Genomic DNA, 12,479 nt, shown 5'->3' with positions numbered 1-12,479 from the left:
GAGCGTACTGCCGCTCGCGAGTGGGTCTGAATGACCCCCAGAGTTTTAACTTAAAGACCACACATTACACCGCCTCCTCCATGTGGTACAGGGACCGTGCAGCTCCTTTGAAATGTTTGGGGGGGAGCTGCTCCCTTGCCCCTCCTCCTGTTCCGACGCCCATCGTCACAACTAAAGGGGTGAACTGGGATAATACTACTTGACATCACTCCAGAGTGGGTTCACTTTAGCTAAAATCTCTTTTATGTCCCTGCAATGCCATGACAGCCAGATAAAGTGCACCTGTCACATTCTAATACCAACCTGCAGAAAACAATTAGAGAGACTCCTCCTTATATAGAATAAACTGCAAGAACGTGTGTACTATATTTGGGGTTAGGGGACTTTTTTTTTATAAAGATGCATCAGTGTGGGCTAAGAAGAATTTGCTAATCTGTATGGCAGGTGCTGAATGTGATAGAGACATTACAGTGAGCAGTTCTGTAATAAAGAACAATACGCAGTGTGCAACATAGTAGACACACGTACAGTATATTCTGATCTACAGCATGTTTCTATAAATATAGAAGGAAGACCCACACATCAATTTGTGGGGTTTACAATGTATGTTACATAAATCTGGAAGCGAGTTATGTTACTTGTAGTCCCCCAGCATGTATATCTGTATTTGTGTAGACAATGTACCCTCAGAGTAGGTGGACACACAGGGTGACTGTTGCTTTATGGTCACAGGCAGTACAGTGGGAGATCGTGTGGGCCCATAGGGTAACAAGGTCACTCCCCTGGCATCCCACTCTCCGTGTCCAGCAGCCGCTCAGCTCCTACGCCCACTTGCTGTCTCCTATGTAAGTATGCTGTGAGCCAAATGCCACCTTGCGGGCAGATATATCAATGGACCTTGCCTGTGGCTTCTGTTTGACACGACTTGTCACAGATCCTTCCTAGATCTGTCTTGTGGTATTGACTGAGGTTAGCTGGAGTAACCAAGACTCCTGGATGTAGCTATAGTTATATCTTCATCTGTGGGGGGAAAGGGGGATACCACGATCACAAACTAGTGAAGCACCAGGCACTTTACTGACGTGCAGCAGCAGAACTCCTCCAGCTCCGCCACTGCCTCTGGCAGGAATCTCGGGCTAGCAGGAGCAGCCCTGGCAGGTGATGGACAATGATGACGGTGAAGAAGTAGGAGGACACTGCCAGCCAGTGTCCGCCTACTTATCAATCAGTTTGAGGGAAAGTTCCCCCTACACTAGAACGATTAGTTGGGAAAAATCAAACGTTTGATTTTGCCAACTAGTTGGACAGACCGTTTCTGTAACAAACGAGTGATTATCCCACACACTGCCAGATTATCATTCCAACCAGCCAACAGCTTTGCAATTCTGTCCTTGGCTTCATGCCTCCTGCATGCAATAATGATCCGAACGGCGTCCACGGACGCAGCATCGGATCATCTGCATGATCCTTGTCCGGTTGAGTGACCATGGGGTCACGCAGGCCGGCCATCGCAGATGTCCAAAAAGTGCCAGGAATTCTCCGCCTGCAGAAGGAGATCCTGGCCTCTTCCCTCCCCCCCAACGGCGATACACCTCCATTTTGGAAAACGGAGGCTGTCGCTACCCCCTCACCATCCCCAAATGGCAGCAGACTGTCAATCACTGTCAGTCTGCTGCCGCTCTGCATCCGATTACACAGGACCCGTTCTGTACATGCTTAGAACAAGTCCTGCACACGCGCAGATTTCTGACAATCGGGAATCTGCATTTAAACGTTGCTGTTCATCAAAAATAAAACATTCCACCTGAGACAGCTGCCTCAGTTTACGTCACAATAGACACTCCTCTGTAATGTGGGGAAGATATCACCCTCTAGATTCAATGAGCATGTTATAGAGTAATGGTTAAATGTACACATCCACTTCGAATTTGGTGGCTCCTGTAGCTCTATTTGGCTTCAGGTGTCCAGGAGTAGAGGTGCATAAATAAAAATTGTTATACCATGACATATATCACACTTGCACTTTGAATATATTTATCTTTCTCTGGGCAAATTTTGTGAAGCAGATATCTCAGCTCTCTTGTCTTTCAAGCTAACCCTTAAGAGTAATTTCTCCAGAGAAGCCAATTCCCAAAAGTGACCATATACACTTTGGTAGCAATAAGGTGCCATTAGCCCAATATCACAATGTGTGGTCCCAAAATTAGCCTAATGCCTGATAATTATTTTATGATTAAACTAGCTGTTGCCCGCGGCTTCACCCACAATAAAATTGTTTATGCCAACATTTTTTCTTATTTGAGGTGTTCTAGTTGTACTGCTTTGCATAGGGGCCCTGTAGCGGGAGTGGCCCACGTAACCAGCAGCGCTATACATACTGGTGGCAGCAACGCCTTCAACCAAAACTCACACCAATGTCACTGTGTGCCCTGTGCAGACTGCTATGTAGAGTATCCTATTTAAGTGAACACAGGCCCAAAGCACCTCTCACCCCACCCCTTACCTGCCATGCGCATGGTGCCACACCTATCTCTTGCATTGATGAAGTCAATAAATTTTGTTTCTGTTTTATTGTTCAGCTTTAACTTGACTGATCGAGATGAAACAGAGTGCAGGTTATTTCTAGGAGTTTCCACAGACAATGATGCAGTTTTCATGACAGTCAGGTCAGTAGTTTGTTTAGTGCCAACTTGGAATAGACATACACAACACTCTTATTATATTAGTATAGATGCAGTAGACTATCACTATCAGATTTGGTTTGCGGTCTTCTTCTAACTACATTAAAAAGTCCCCTTGGGGCATAGCTGCTTTGTCCGCATGCCAAACAGCCCATCTTATCCAGTTTGGCCAAACAGGACAGGGAACCTGTCATACAGCTTTCGGGCAGACCAGCAAGTTAGCTGGTATCTGTCCTGTTAGTGTAAACTTCTCTAGCTCAACCATTCTCTTTTATACAATGGGACTAAATGACTGCGTCTTTCGCCGCAGTGCACCTCTCTTTATGCTAATGCCTCAGCTGATGGGATTTGTACAGAGACACCCACCAGCTGTGGCGCTAGCCTGTAGCTGTGCATATTAAGACGCACCATCGGCCGCACCAGCCCTATGGCAGGTACAATTTATTTGTCTGAATATGGCTGACGGTGTCAGTGCAACTGCGTCTTAACATGTTTTAATTAAATAAAAAATATTTAAAGAATAATGGAAAATCACTTGTTATAAAAGTCTAGTGCTGACTCAATTGAATCATGCCAATTCTTATTTTATTATTCCCTTGTGTGCATACTGGCTAATGCATATCCTCTCAGCTGACAGTACAGAAGGGGCAGTGGGTATCTGGAAGGTTAAATCACTTTCCCAAAACGAATAGGGTTACTATCCGTCCAGGATTCCTCTGGACAGTTCGGAAATCATCAGCACTGCCTGGAGGCTGCCAATACTAGATTGGTGGTGTCTGCAAGTCTGATGGCAGGTCGGACTGAATTAGCATAGGTGGCCAGCCGGTGAAGCACTGACAGTGCCATCACCGGCTGGCCCTCTATGCTGATCCACTCACCATGGCCCACTTCCTACTCTGTTGTCCGGTCACGGTGCAGCGTGCATGACATCATGTCATGCCAAGCTGATGAAAAACAGAGAACTCGGAGCCGGCAGGGCAGAGGTGCAGGAGCCGTTAGAAGACAACATCATAGGTAAATGTGGGCTGTAGCCAAAAGAATGCAGGGATCCTGGAGATACACATGTGGACTGGATAGACAGAAGGGGGTCTGGAGAGACACAAGGGAGGCTGGAGCTGGAAAGACGCATGGGTAGGCATTGCCATGGTTACCGACGATGATAAAAATGGAATGCACCATCAATGGTATGAAACTGTTAAATGGCATAACATCAGTTTTTTTATACCATCGAAGGTTCACGTATGCGCATAAGTGGACTTGGCCCATGCTGATGATAGAGACAGAAGGAGCAGGGTAAGTTTCCTCTGCGCATGCGCGGCTTGCACTGTTGCTTCAGTCAGGCGTCTATGAGTGACCCTGGGCTGGACTGCTGACGGACAGCTAGTGTCAAATCAGCAAGGCAGGCCAACCTATTCTGGCACAGTTCACACACACTGTGTTATTGTGTTGTTGAATTGTAAGCCGCTGGACAATAACAGGGGGCGCCGCTGCAGGCTACTGACAGCATAGTAGCTCTGCGCTGTAATGCAAGCGTGTAAAAAAAGTATTGTGCCCACGTCTACCATCGATGTGATTAAACCATCTGGACCTCCGTCATCAATGGTAAAACCATCTACCATCGACAGGTGGCCATCGATGGTCAATGGCTATTTCTACGCAGGGCTTTGAGGCATATAAAGCGGCATGAGATGGGGTCTGGGCTGGCTTGTAAAGGCAATAAAATGGTTATGACCCAACTGTGGTCTTGGCTATGCCCCCTGTCCAGAAATTAAGAAAGTAAAAGGGGGCCTCATTTATCAACAAGTTTTAAAGGTTGTTGCATATGATAAATGGTGTTCCAGTTGGGAGCTGATATGCTGGAACACCATTTATCATATGCAACAAGCTTTAAAACTCGTTGCGTATGATAAAACTTGTTGATAAATGAGGCCCTATACTAGGCAAATATGGTAAAAGTTTAATATTGTTTCTATAGAAAATATTTAAGCTAAAGCTGAGTACACACTGAAACAATGTCATTACGATTTTACCAAATTATAACAACATATCATGCAGTGTGTATGCATGATATGTGTAATACCAGGGCCTCATTTATCAACGAGTTTATCACTCAAAACTAGTAATAAATGTCACTTTTTATGATATCTGTGAGATATTATATATGACATTGTACGTTGCATTATGTATGTCACTGCTCAGATAGACCACAATTCCCAGCAGTCTCTGCAGCAGCTCAGTAGGAGGTGACATGAGCATTGTAAGTTGGTGAGAGATGGGACAGTTGGAGGCAGCAGATGGTTATAGCAGAGCTATGCTGTCAGGAGGAGTGCTGAGTGCGGCCATTCCAGGGAGTGCTGGAGGTAACAGTCGGGGCAAAGGAGTCTACCTCAGCGTGTGGGTCCCTGGGTGCCAGTGGGAGCAGCAGCAGTGTAGCAGCTGATCCGGCCAGAGACAGAGTGCAGACCGCGACGTGTGAAGCCGGGAGAGGTGGAGTCGGAGTGATTGATCTCATACCGCGGTGTAAGCAGGCGGTCCGGAGACGGGCTTGAAGGCGGTGAGTGACAGCTGTAGAGATCTGCAACCCAGCTGGGAGCACTAGTATCCCCTCTTCCGCACACATACCTCAGTTGCCACTTTTGGATAGGTAAGAGATACTGGTGTCAGATAAGACGTATCTATCTAATGCTGGGCATACACGGCCAGATAAAATGTCTGTCAGACCGACAGACATTTTATCCTGCAGCCTGCCAGCCGCAGATTTCGCCAGCATACACTGTGAGAGAAATCTCACAGTGTATCAGCCCGACATCCGCGCTCCGCCCCCGGGGGAGGAGACATTTCCCTGTTCCTTCCGTAGGAAGGAACACAGGAAATATCTGTCTGTCGGCCACGCTGGGCATACACTGCCCGATGCGGCCCGACAGTTTACCGGGTAAATATCGCATCGGACGGGCATGCTGGACAATCCAGCATGCCCGACCGAGCAATATTTAACCCTCGGTCGCCCCCCCACATGCTTCAATTATCAGGGCGATCCGCCGATATCAGGCGGACCACCCCGATAATTGTAGCGTGTATGGCCAGCATAAGTTAACCTGCAGACATCTAATATTGTTAGTTATTTGTCTAGCAAGTTAGTGACCCATCTAAATCCCCTGACCGATTCTTCAGGAGCAGCTTTAGCAAGAAATAAGTTTAAAGATAAAAGTACTTCTTTGCTGCACCAAAGCTATCAAATAGTCTGTATCCCACGGCAGGCAGGAGGCGTCCACGCAGAGAGTACAAATTGACACATCTATATTACGGCAGGCACAGGAAAGACTTATGGCGCGTACACATGGTACAAATTTCATGAATATGAACGATAACGATATAATTCATATAGTTATCGTTCACTTTTTTGTAGTCACCAACCTGACAACGATCAACGATGCGCGTTCCCGCATGGACGATAAAGATATCTTTCACCGTCCATGCATGCAGGCCAACTTGGACGATATTGTCAACTGTTCAGATATCTTTCATGTTGTGGGTGGTACAGATTAAACCGTGTGTATGGGCACCATTAAAAAACTTAACAAGATAAAAGGCCAGAATACAGCTGTCAGCAGTATAGACTTTAACCAAAGTAAACTCACTTTGATAGTTAAGTAAAATTAACTAATCGTAAGTTAGGATAGTGTTATTGCATGTATGATAATTATTCAGTAGATTGATGACCGGATTTTACTAACTTCCAAATATTTCTACTGTGTTGGTTGTAATATTATTTTATGTAATTGGTTATTAGCTTGATTCTGTATTAAAGTGTGACATTTGCATGCTAACTTTTGTTTCCAAGGAATTCTGCAAATATGAAGCATTCCAGTGTAATAAAAAGCCTTGTATTATTTATTGTGTCAATTACTGTGTGTTGGGAGTCACCTGTCTCTCTGCTGTGGCATGTGAAGGCCCGAAGACTACAAAACGTGGACTACAAAACGTGGAGTTCCTATTAGAAAAGGACAGTCACACCCAACACTAGTGTGTTACATATGCGCGCTCTCCTGGCCACATGCGATGACGTCATGTTTCATGCGCTGCACATATCCTTGCAGTGTAATGAAGGATGGAACGAATGATCATTCCAGTGTTCACTACATTGCTCTGATGTGTACCAAGAATCCAATATGTCGGCCTATGGGGCTGACATATCGGCTGGGTACAAATCGCTGAATGTGCACCAATGGCTGCTGGGTAAATATTTTCCTGCACGCAGCAGACACTGACTTTTGCATAAAATATGAGATATGGTAAGAACTTACCCTTGTTATCTCTATTTCTACGAAGTCCATAGGGTTCCACAGGATACCTTGGGGTATAGGTGTGACGTCAGTCGCAGGGCACCAAAGAGTTAAGCTTTCAGCCTCCCAGGATGCACTGGGTCCCCCTCCTATACCCCGCCCCCGAGCCAAGGCACCTCAGTTAGTTACCAAGCCATAGGCCGGAGGAGGAGAAGGAAGAGAGAGAACAAAGATCTGGACACATACAAGAATCACATTCTCACCAGAGGGAGACGGAAAACCGGTGACCAGAGCAAAGCCCATTTGCAGCACAGGTGCGACAGGGCGGGAGTCCTGTGGAACCCTATGGACTTCATAGAAATAGAGATAACAAGGATAAGTTCTTACCATATCTCATATTTTCTACTTCAGGGTCCATAGGATATCCACAGGATACTTTGGGGATGTCCCAAAGCAGTATCCTTTAAGGGTGGGGACGCTCCTGTGCTGAAAGGAGAATCCGCCGCCCGAAGGAAGCATCCTGAGAGGCGAAGGTGTCAAACCTGTAATACCTCACGAAGGTATGGACAGAGGACCACGTAGCAGCCTTGTAGATCTGGACTGCAGAGGCACCACGTCGAGCTGCCCACGAAGGACCCACAGACCTAGTGGAATGAGCCTTCACAGAAGGAGGAACCAGCAGGCCTTCATGAAGATAAGCTTCAGAAATAGCCATACGGATCCAGTCTGCCAAAGTTTGCTTTGAAGCAGGCCAACCCTTTTTACGGAAGCCATAGAGGACAAACAAAGTGTCCGACTTCCTAAACGAAGAAGTGCGGTCAACATAAGTCCTTAAGGCCCGCACAACATCCAAAGAGGCCTCACCCACGGAAAGACCCGGTGAGTTAAAGGCCGGAACAACGATTTCCTCGTTAACATGAAACTGGGAAACAACTTTGGGAAGAAACTCGGGCCGAGTGCGGAGCACTGCCCTGTTCCCATGAAAAACCAAGAAAGGGGGTCTACAAGAAAGAGCCCCTAACTCAGAAACACGTCTGGCCGAAGCAATAGCCAGAAGGAAAACAGTCTTAGCTGTTAGCCATTTAAGATCCACTGAGCCCAGTGGTTCAAACGGCGGTCCTTGGAGAGCCCTCAGGACCACAGCCAAATCCCAAGGCGCCACAGGTGGAACAAAGGGCAGCTGAATGCGGACAACACCTTGCATAAAGGTGCGCACATCCGGGATTGTAGCAATCCTACGGTGAAACCAGACAGACAGGGCCGAAACCTGTACCTTCAAAGAAGCAAGGTGAAGCCCATGATCTAGTCCCGCTTGCAGGAAGGCGAGAATCCGAGACAGACAAAACTCCCGCGGTGCATAACCTCTCGATCGACACCACTGGAAGAACGTATGCCACACGCGATGGTATATCCTCGCGGAAGACGGTTTCCGAGCTCGCAACATGGTACGCACCACAGAGCTGGAAAACCCCCGGGACCTCAGCATGGCCGTCTCAACACCCACGCCGTCAAAGACAGCCGAGTCAGGTCCGGGTGACGACAAGGACCCTGAGACAAGAGGTCCGGTCGTAGCGGCAACCGCAGAGGACTGTCCACGGACAGACCCTGAAGGTCTGAGAACCAGTGCCGCCTGGGCCACGCGGGAGCTATCAACAGGAGCGTCCCTCCTTCCTGTTTGAATTTCCGGATTACCCGTGGAAGAAGGGAGACCGGAGGGAACAGATATGCGAACCGGAACGTCCACCGGACGGACAGAGCATCCACCAGAGACGCCCCTTCGTCTCTTGTGCGAGACCCGTACACCGGCAACTTGTTGTTGTGCCGGGACGCCATGAGGTCGATCTCTGGAAGACCCCATCTGTCCACCAGTAGTTGAAAAACGTCCGGGTGCAGGGACCATTCCCCCGGATGAACGTCCTGGCGACTTAGAATGTCCGCCTCCCAATTGAGCACTCCCGGGATGAAGACCGCTGATATGGCCGGAAGATTGCGCTCCGCCCAAACCAGGATCCGAGACACCTCTACGAGAGCCGCCCGGCTTCGGGTTCCTCCTTGCCTGTTTATGTAGGCCACGGTGGTAGCGTTGTCCGACTGGGCCTGTACCGGGTGACCCTGGAGAAACCGATGTGCCTGCTGGAGAGCATTGAAGACCGCACGGAGTTCCAAGATATTGATTGGAAGCTCCGCTTCTGTCGGAGTCCACCTGCCCTGGAACAGATGTGGACCCGAAACTGCTCCCCAGCCCCGAAGACTGGCGTCCGTAGTCAACAGGACCCAATTTGGAATCCAGAACGGACGTCCCTCGCTGAGGTGGGTCGTCTGTAACCACCAAGCAAGGGACAGGCGAACCTCCGGGGTGAACACAATCGTCTGGGACTTCAGAGACTGAGGCAGCCCGTTCCACTTTGACAGGATCAGGTGCTGCAGAGGTCTGGAGTGAAACTGGGCATATTCCACCATGTCGAACACCGACACCATGGAGCCCAGTAACCTCATCGCCGAGTGTAGAGACACCTGGCGGCTGTGCACCCTTGACTGCAAAGCAGAGATCTTTTCCTCCGTCACGAAGCTCTTTTGTTGTCCCGAGTCCAATAAGGCTCCAAGATGCAGAATCCTCCGAGACGGGATTAGAGTGGACTTCTGCCAGTTGATTAGCCAGCCGTGTCGTTGCAGCAGGGCAATGGTCAGGTCTAAGTGGCGTAACAGGAGCTCTGGAGATCCCGCCACCAATAACAGGTCGTCCAAGTACGGCAACATGCGGACTCCCTGCAGCCGCAGAGAAGCCGCCATGACCGCCATCACCTTGGTGAAGACACGTGGTGCTGTCGCCAAGCCAAAAGGTAACGCCCGAAACTGGAAGTGGTCGCTGCGGATTGCAAACCTGAGGAACTGTTGATGGCGCAAAAGAATAGGGACATGCAGGTAAGCGTCCTGTATGTCCAATGACACCATGTAGTCCCCCGGTTCCAGCGCCAGAATGATGGACCGTAGGGTCTCCATCCGAAACTTCGGTACCCGCAAAGACTTGTTGAGTGCTTTGAGGTTGAGAATCGGACGATACGACCCATTGGGTTTCTGTACCAAAAAAAGATTTGAATAGAAACCCTGGCCCCGCTGGGAGAATGGAACAGGCACTATAACTCCAGCCTGGAGCATAGTGTGCAATACCTTCCGCAGCTCCGTAGCCTTGTTCCGGTCTGATGGTAGACCCGTGGTGAAGAATCGAGCCGGGGGTCTGTGCCGGAAGGAGAGGGCGTACCCGTGGGAGACCACCTCCAGAACCCAAGTGTCTGTCGTAGTGACCGACCAACCCTGGGCGAACTGCAGCAGGCGGCCTCCCACCCTGGGATCCCCCCAAAGGGAGGCCCGGACCGTCAGGCCGCAGGCTTGTCATCTGGCTTGGGGGCTGGACGTCTGGTACTCCATGCCTGCTTCCGGGGCTTGACCGATTTCCTAGGGCCAGCCTGACGAGGGAACGACTGTGGTTTGGGCCTGCCCTGGGCCCTAGATGACCGAAAGGACGATGGTCCAGAACCAGAAGGAGCAGCGGCCGACGGGAGACAAGCCGATTTGGCTGCCGCCAGCGTGGCCACAATCTTATCCAGATCCGGACCGAAGAGAACTTCTCCGGTAAACGGCAAGGCTTCCAGACCCTTCTTGGAATCTGCGTCCGCCTTCCAGGATCGCAGCCACAAGGTGCGACGAGCAGCTACCGCTGCTGAAGAAATTCTAGACACCAGAGTACTAATGTCTAGAGCCGCCTCGTTGATGTAAGTGGCCGAATCACGGAGATTGCCAATCAACTCCGCCTGTTCGGCCGGACAGTCGGAATCAAAAGAAGCCTCTAATGAATCCGCCCAGCGCTCCAGCAAATGGCCATAGCCAGCTGTGCTGTCCCCCCCGCAAGGGAATAAGCGGACTTCAGGCAGATTTCCACCTTGCGGTCCGTAGCATCCTTAAGGGAGGACATGGATGGCATCGGCAATGTGGCACTACGGGTCACGTGAGAATCCACCTGTGGAGGGGATTCCCACTTAGCAAAATAATTATCCGCGAACGGATAAGCCACCGCCAGGCGTCTCTGCGGCTGGTAGCTTTTGCCAGGCTGTTTCCACGCCTCCCCTAAATGGTCCACCAACTGACCCGAAAGAGGAAAGACTGTGGCATCGCCCTTCACATCTTTGAAAAAGGCATATTTAGACTTAGCCGCTGGGGGAACTTCGTCCTCAATCACCAAGGCTGTGCGGACCGCCCGAATAAGTCCAGGAATATATACTTTGGACTTAGCATCAGCGTCCTTAGTATGGAGAGGTTCCTGATCGTAAGGATCCAGAATCTCCCTATCATCAGACATCCCTTCGTCATCCTCATAAGGAGCGGACAGAGACGCCACCGCCCGTTTATGAGGCCGCATCACAGACTCCCCTTGCAATACATCCGACAAGTGCTGTACAGAACTCGTCAGGGAGTTAACCCACGCTGGCTCCTGAGAAACCGGGAGCGGGGAAATAGGACGACTGTGGGGTACCACCAATTGTCGTGGGAAACCCTGCATGGGTGACGACACCACAGACTGCTGGGACAAACCCATCGGAGTAAACGCGGGCTGCGGAGCTAACTGGCCCACTAAAGCTGTTAGCGCCTGAGCGAAACAAGCCCAGGGTGGCTCCTGTACCGGTGCTGTAACCGTAAGAGGCCGCGCCATGGACAAACACTGCCGGCAAAGGCCCTCCGCGCTACCCTCCCCCTCCGCTAACGGTACTTTACACGTGGTACACTGTAGCCGGAGGGGAAAATCACTTTCAGACATGATGGCACCACGTATGTGACCCCTCTCACCAATTATATATTAAATAGGCGAGAGACCACCCTGCAGCACCGCACCGCAAGGGCTTAGCAGAAAGAACAGGGACAGTAATAAAGCTGACAGTTTAGAGAAGAAAAGTTACAGGCAGCGCTAGCACAGTCACATACAATGCAAAGAAAATCAATTCCTGCACTAACAGCGCTGATCACTCAACTACACAGACACAGGGCCTGGTAGGACACAGCGCTGCATACACAGACCTGACCACAGTGGAGGAGAGGTATGCGGGGGGACCCAGACCACGATGCTTCCGTCCAGTGCTTCCAGCAGCGTTCACCATGCGTTGGAGAAGATGGCCGCCGAGGAGCAGAGAGGAGGCTGGCCTGGGGGAGGAGCGCTGACACAGGGCCAGTCAGCACAGTGCAGAGAGGGCTGTGTGCAGTGGGGGAGGCGCCGGCTGTGAGACAGGGAAGGCGCGCTCCCCTGGCATGCAATTAACCCCTGGGACGCCGCAGCGCTACCGCTCTGCTGTGGTCCGCTGTCCCAGGGGGTAGTGGAAGCGCAGGTTGGTCGCCTGGCTCCACGCTGCAGCCAGTCCCCAGGGAGCCCCCTGCCTGGGGACTTAGGACCATGTGATCAGCGGGGACCCACCGCGGGACCCCGCTGCTTACCTCTGTCCCCCTTGAATCCGGCCATGGTCCGGAACAT

The sequence above is a fragment of the Taudactylus pleione genome, unplaced genomic scaffold (genome assembly GCF_031769625.1).
Source record: "Taudactylus pleione unplaced genomic scaffold, aTauple2 ptg000040l, whole genome shotgun sequence".
NCBI classification, from domain to species: Eukaryota; Metazoa; Chordata; class Amphibia; order Anura; family Myobatrachidae; genus Taudactylus; species Taudactylus pleione.
Note: the sequence above shows the minus strand (reverse complement) of the source record.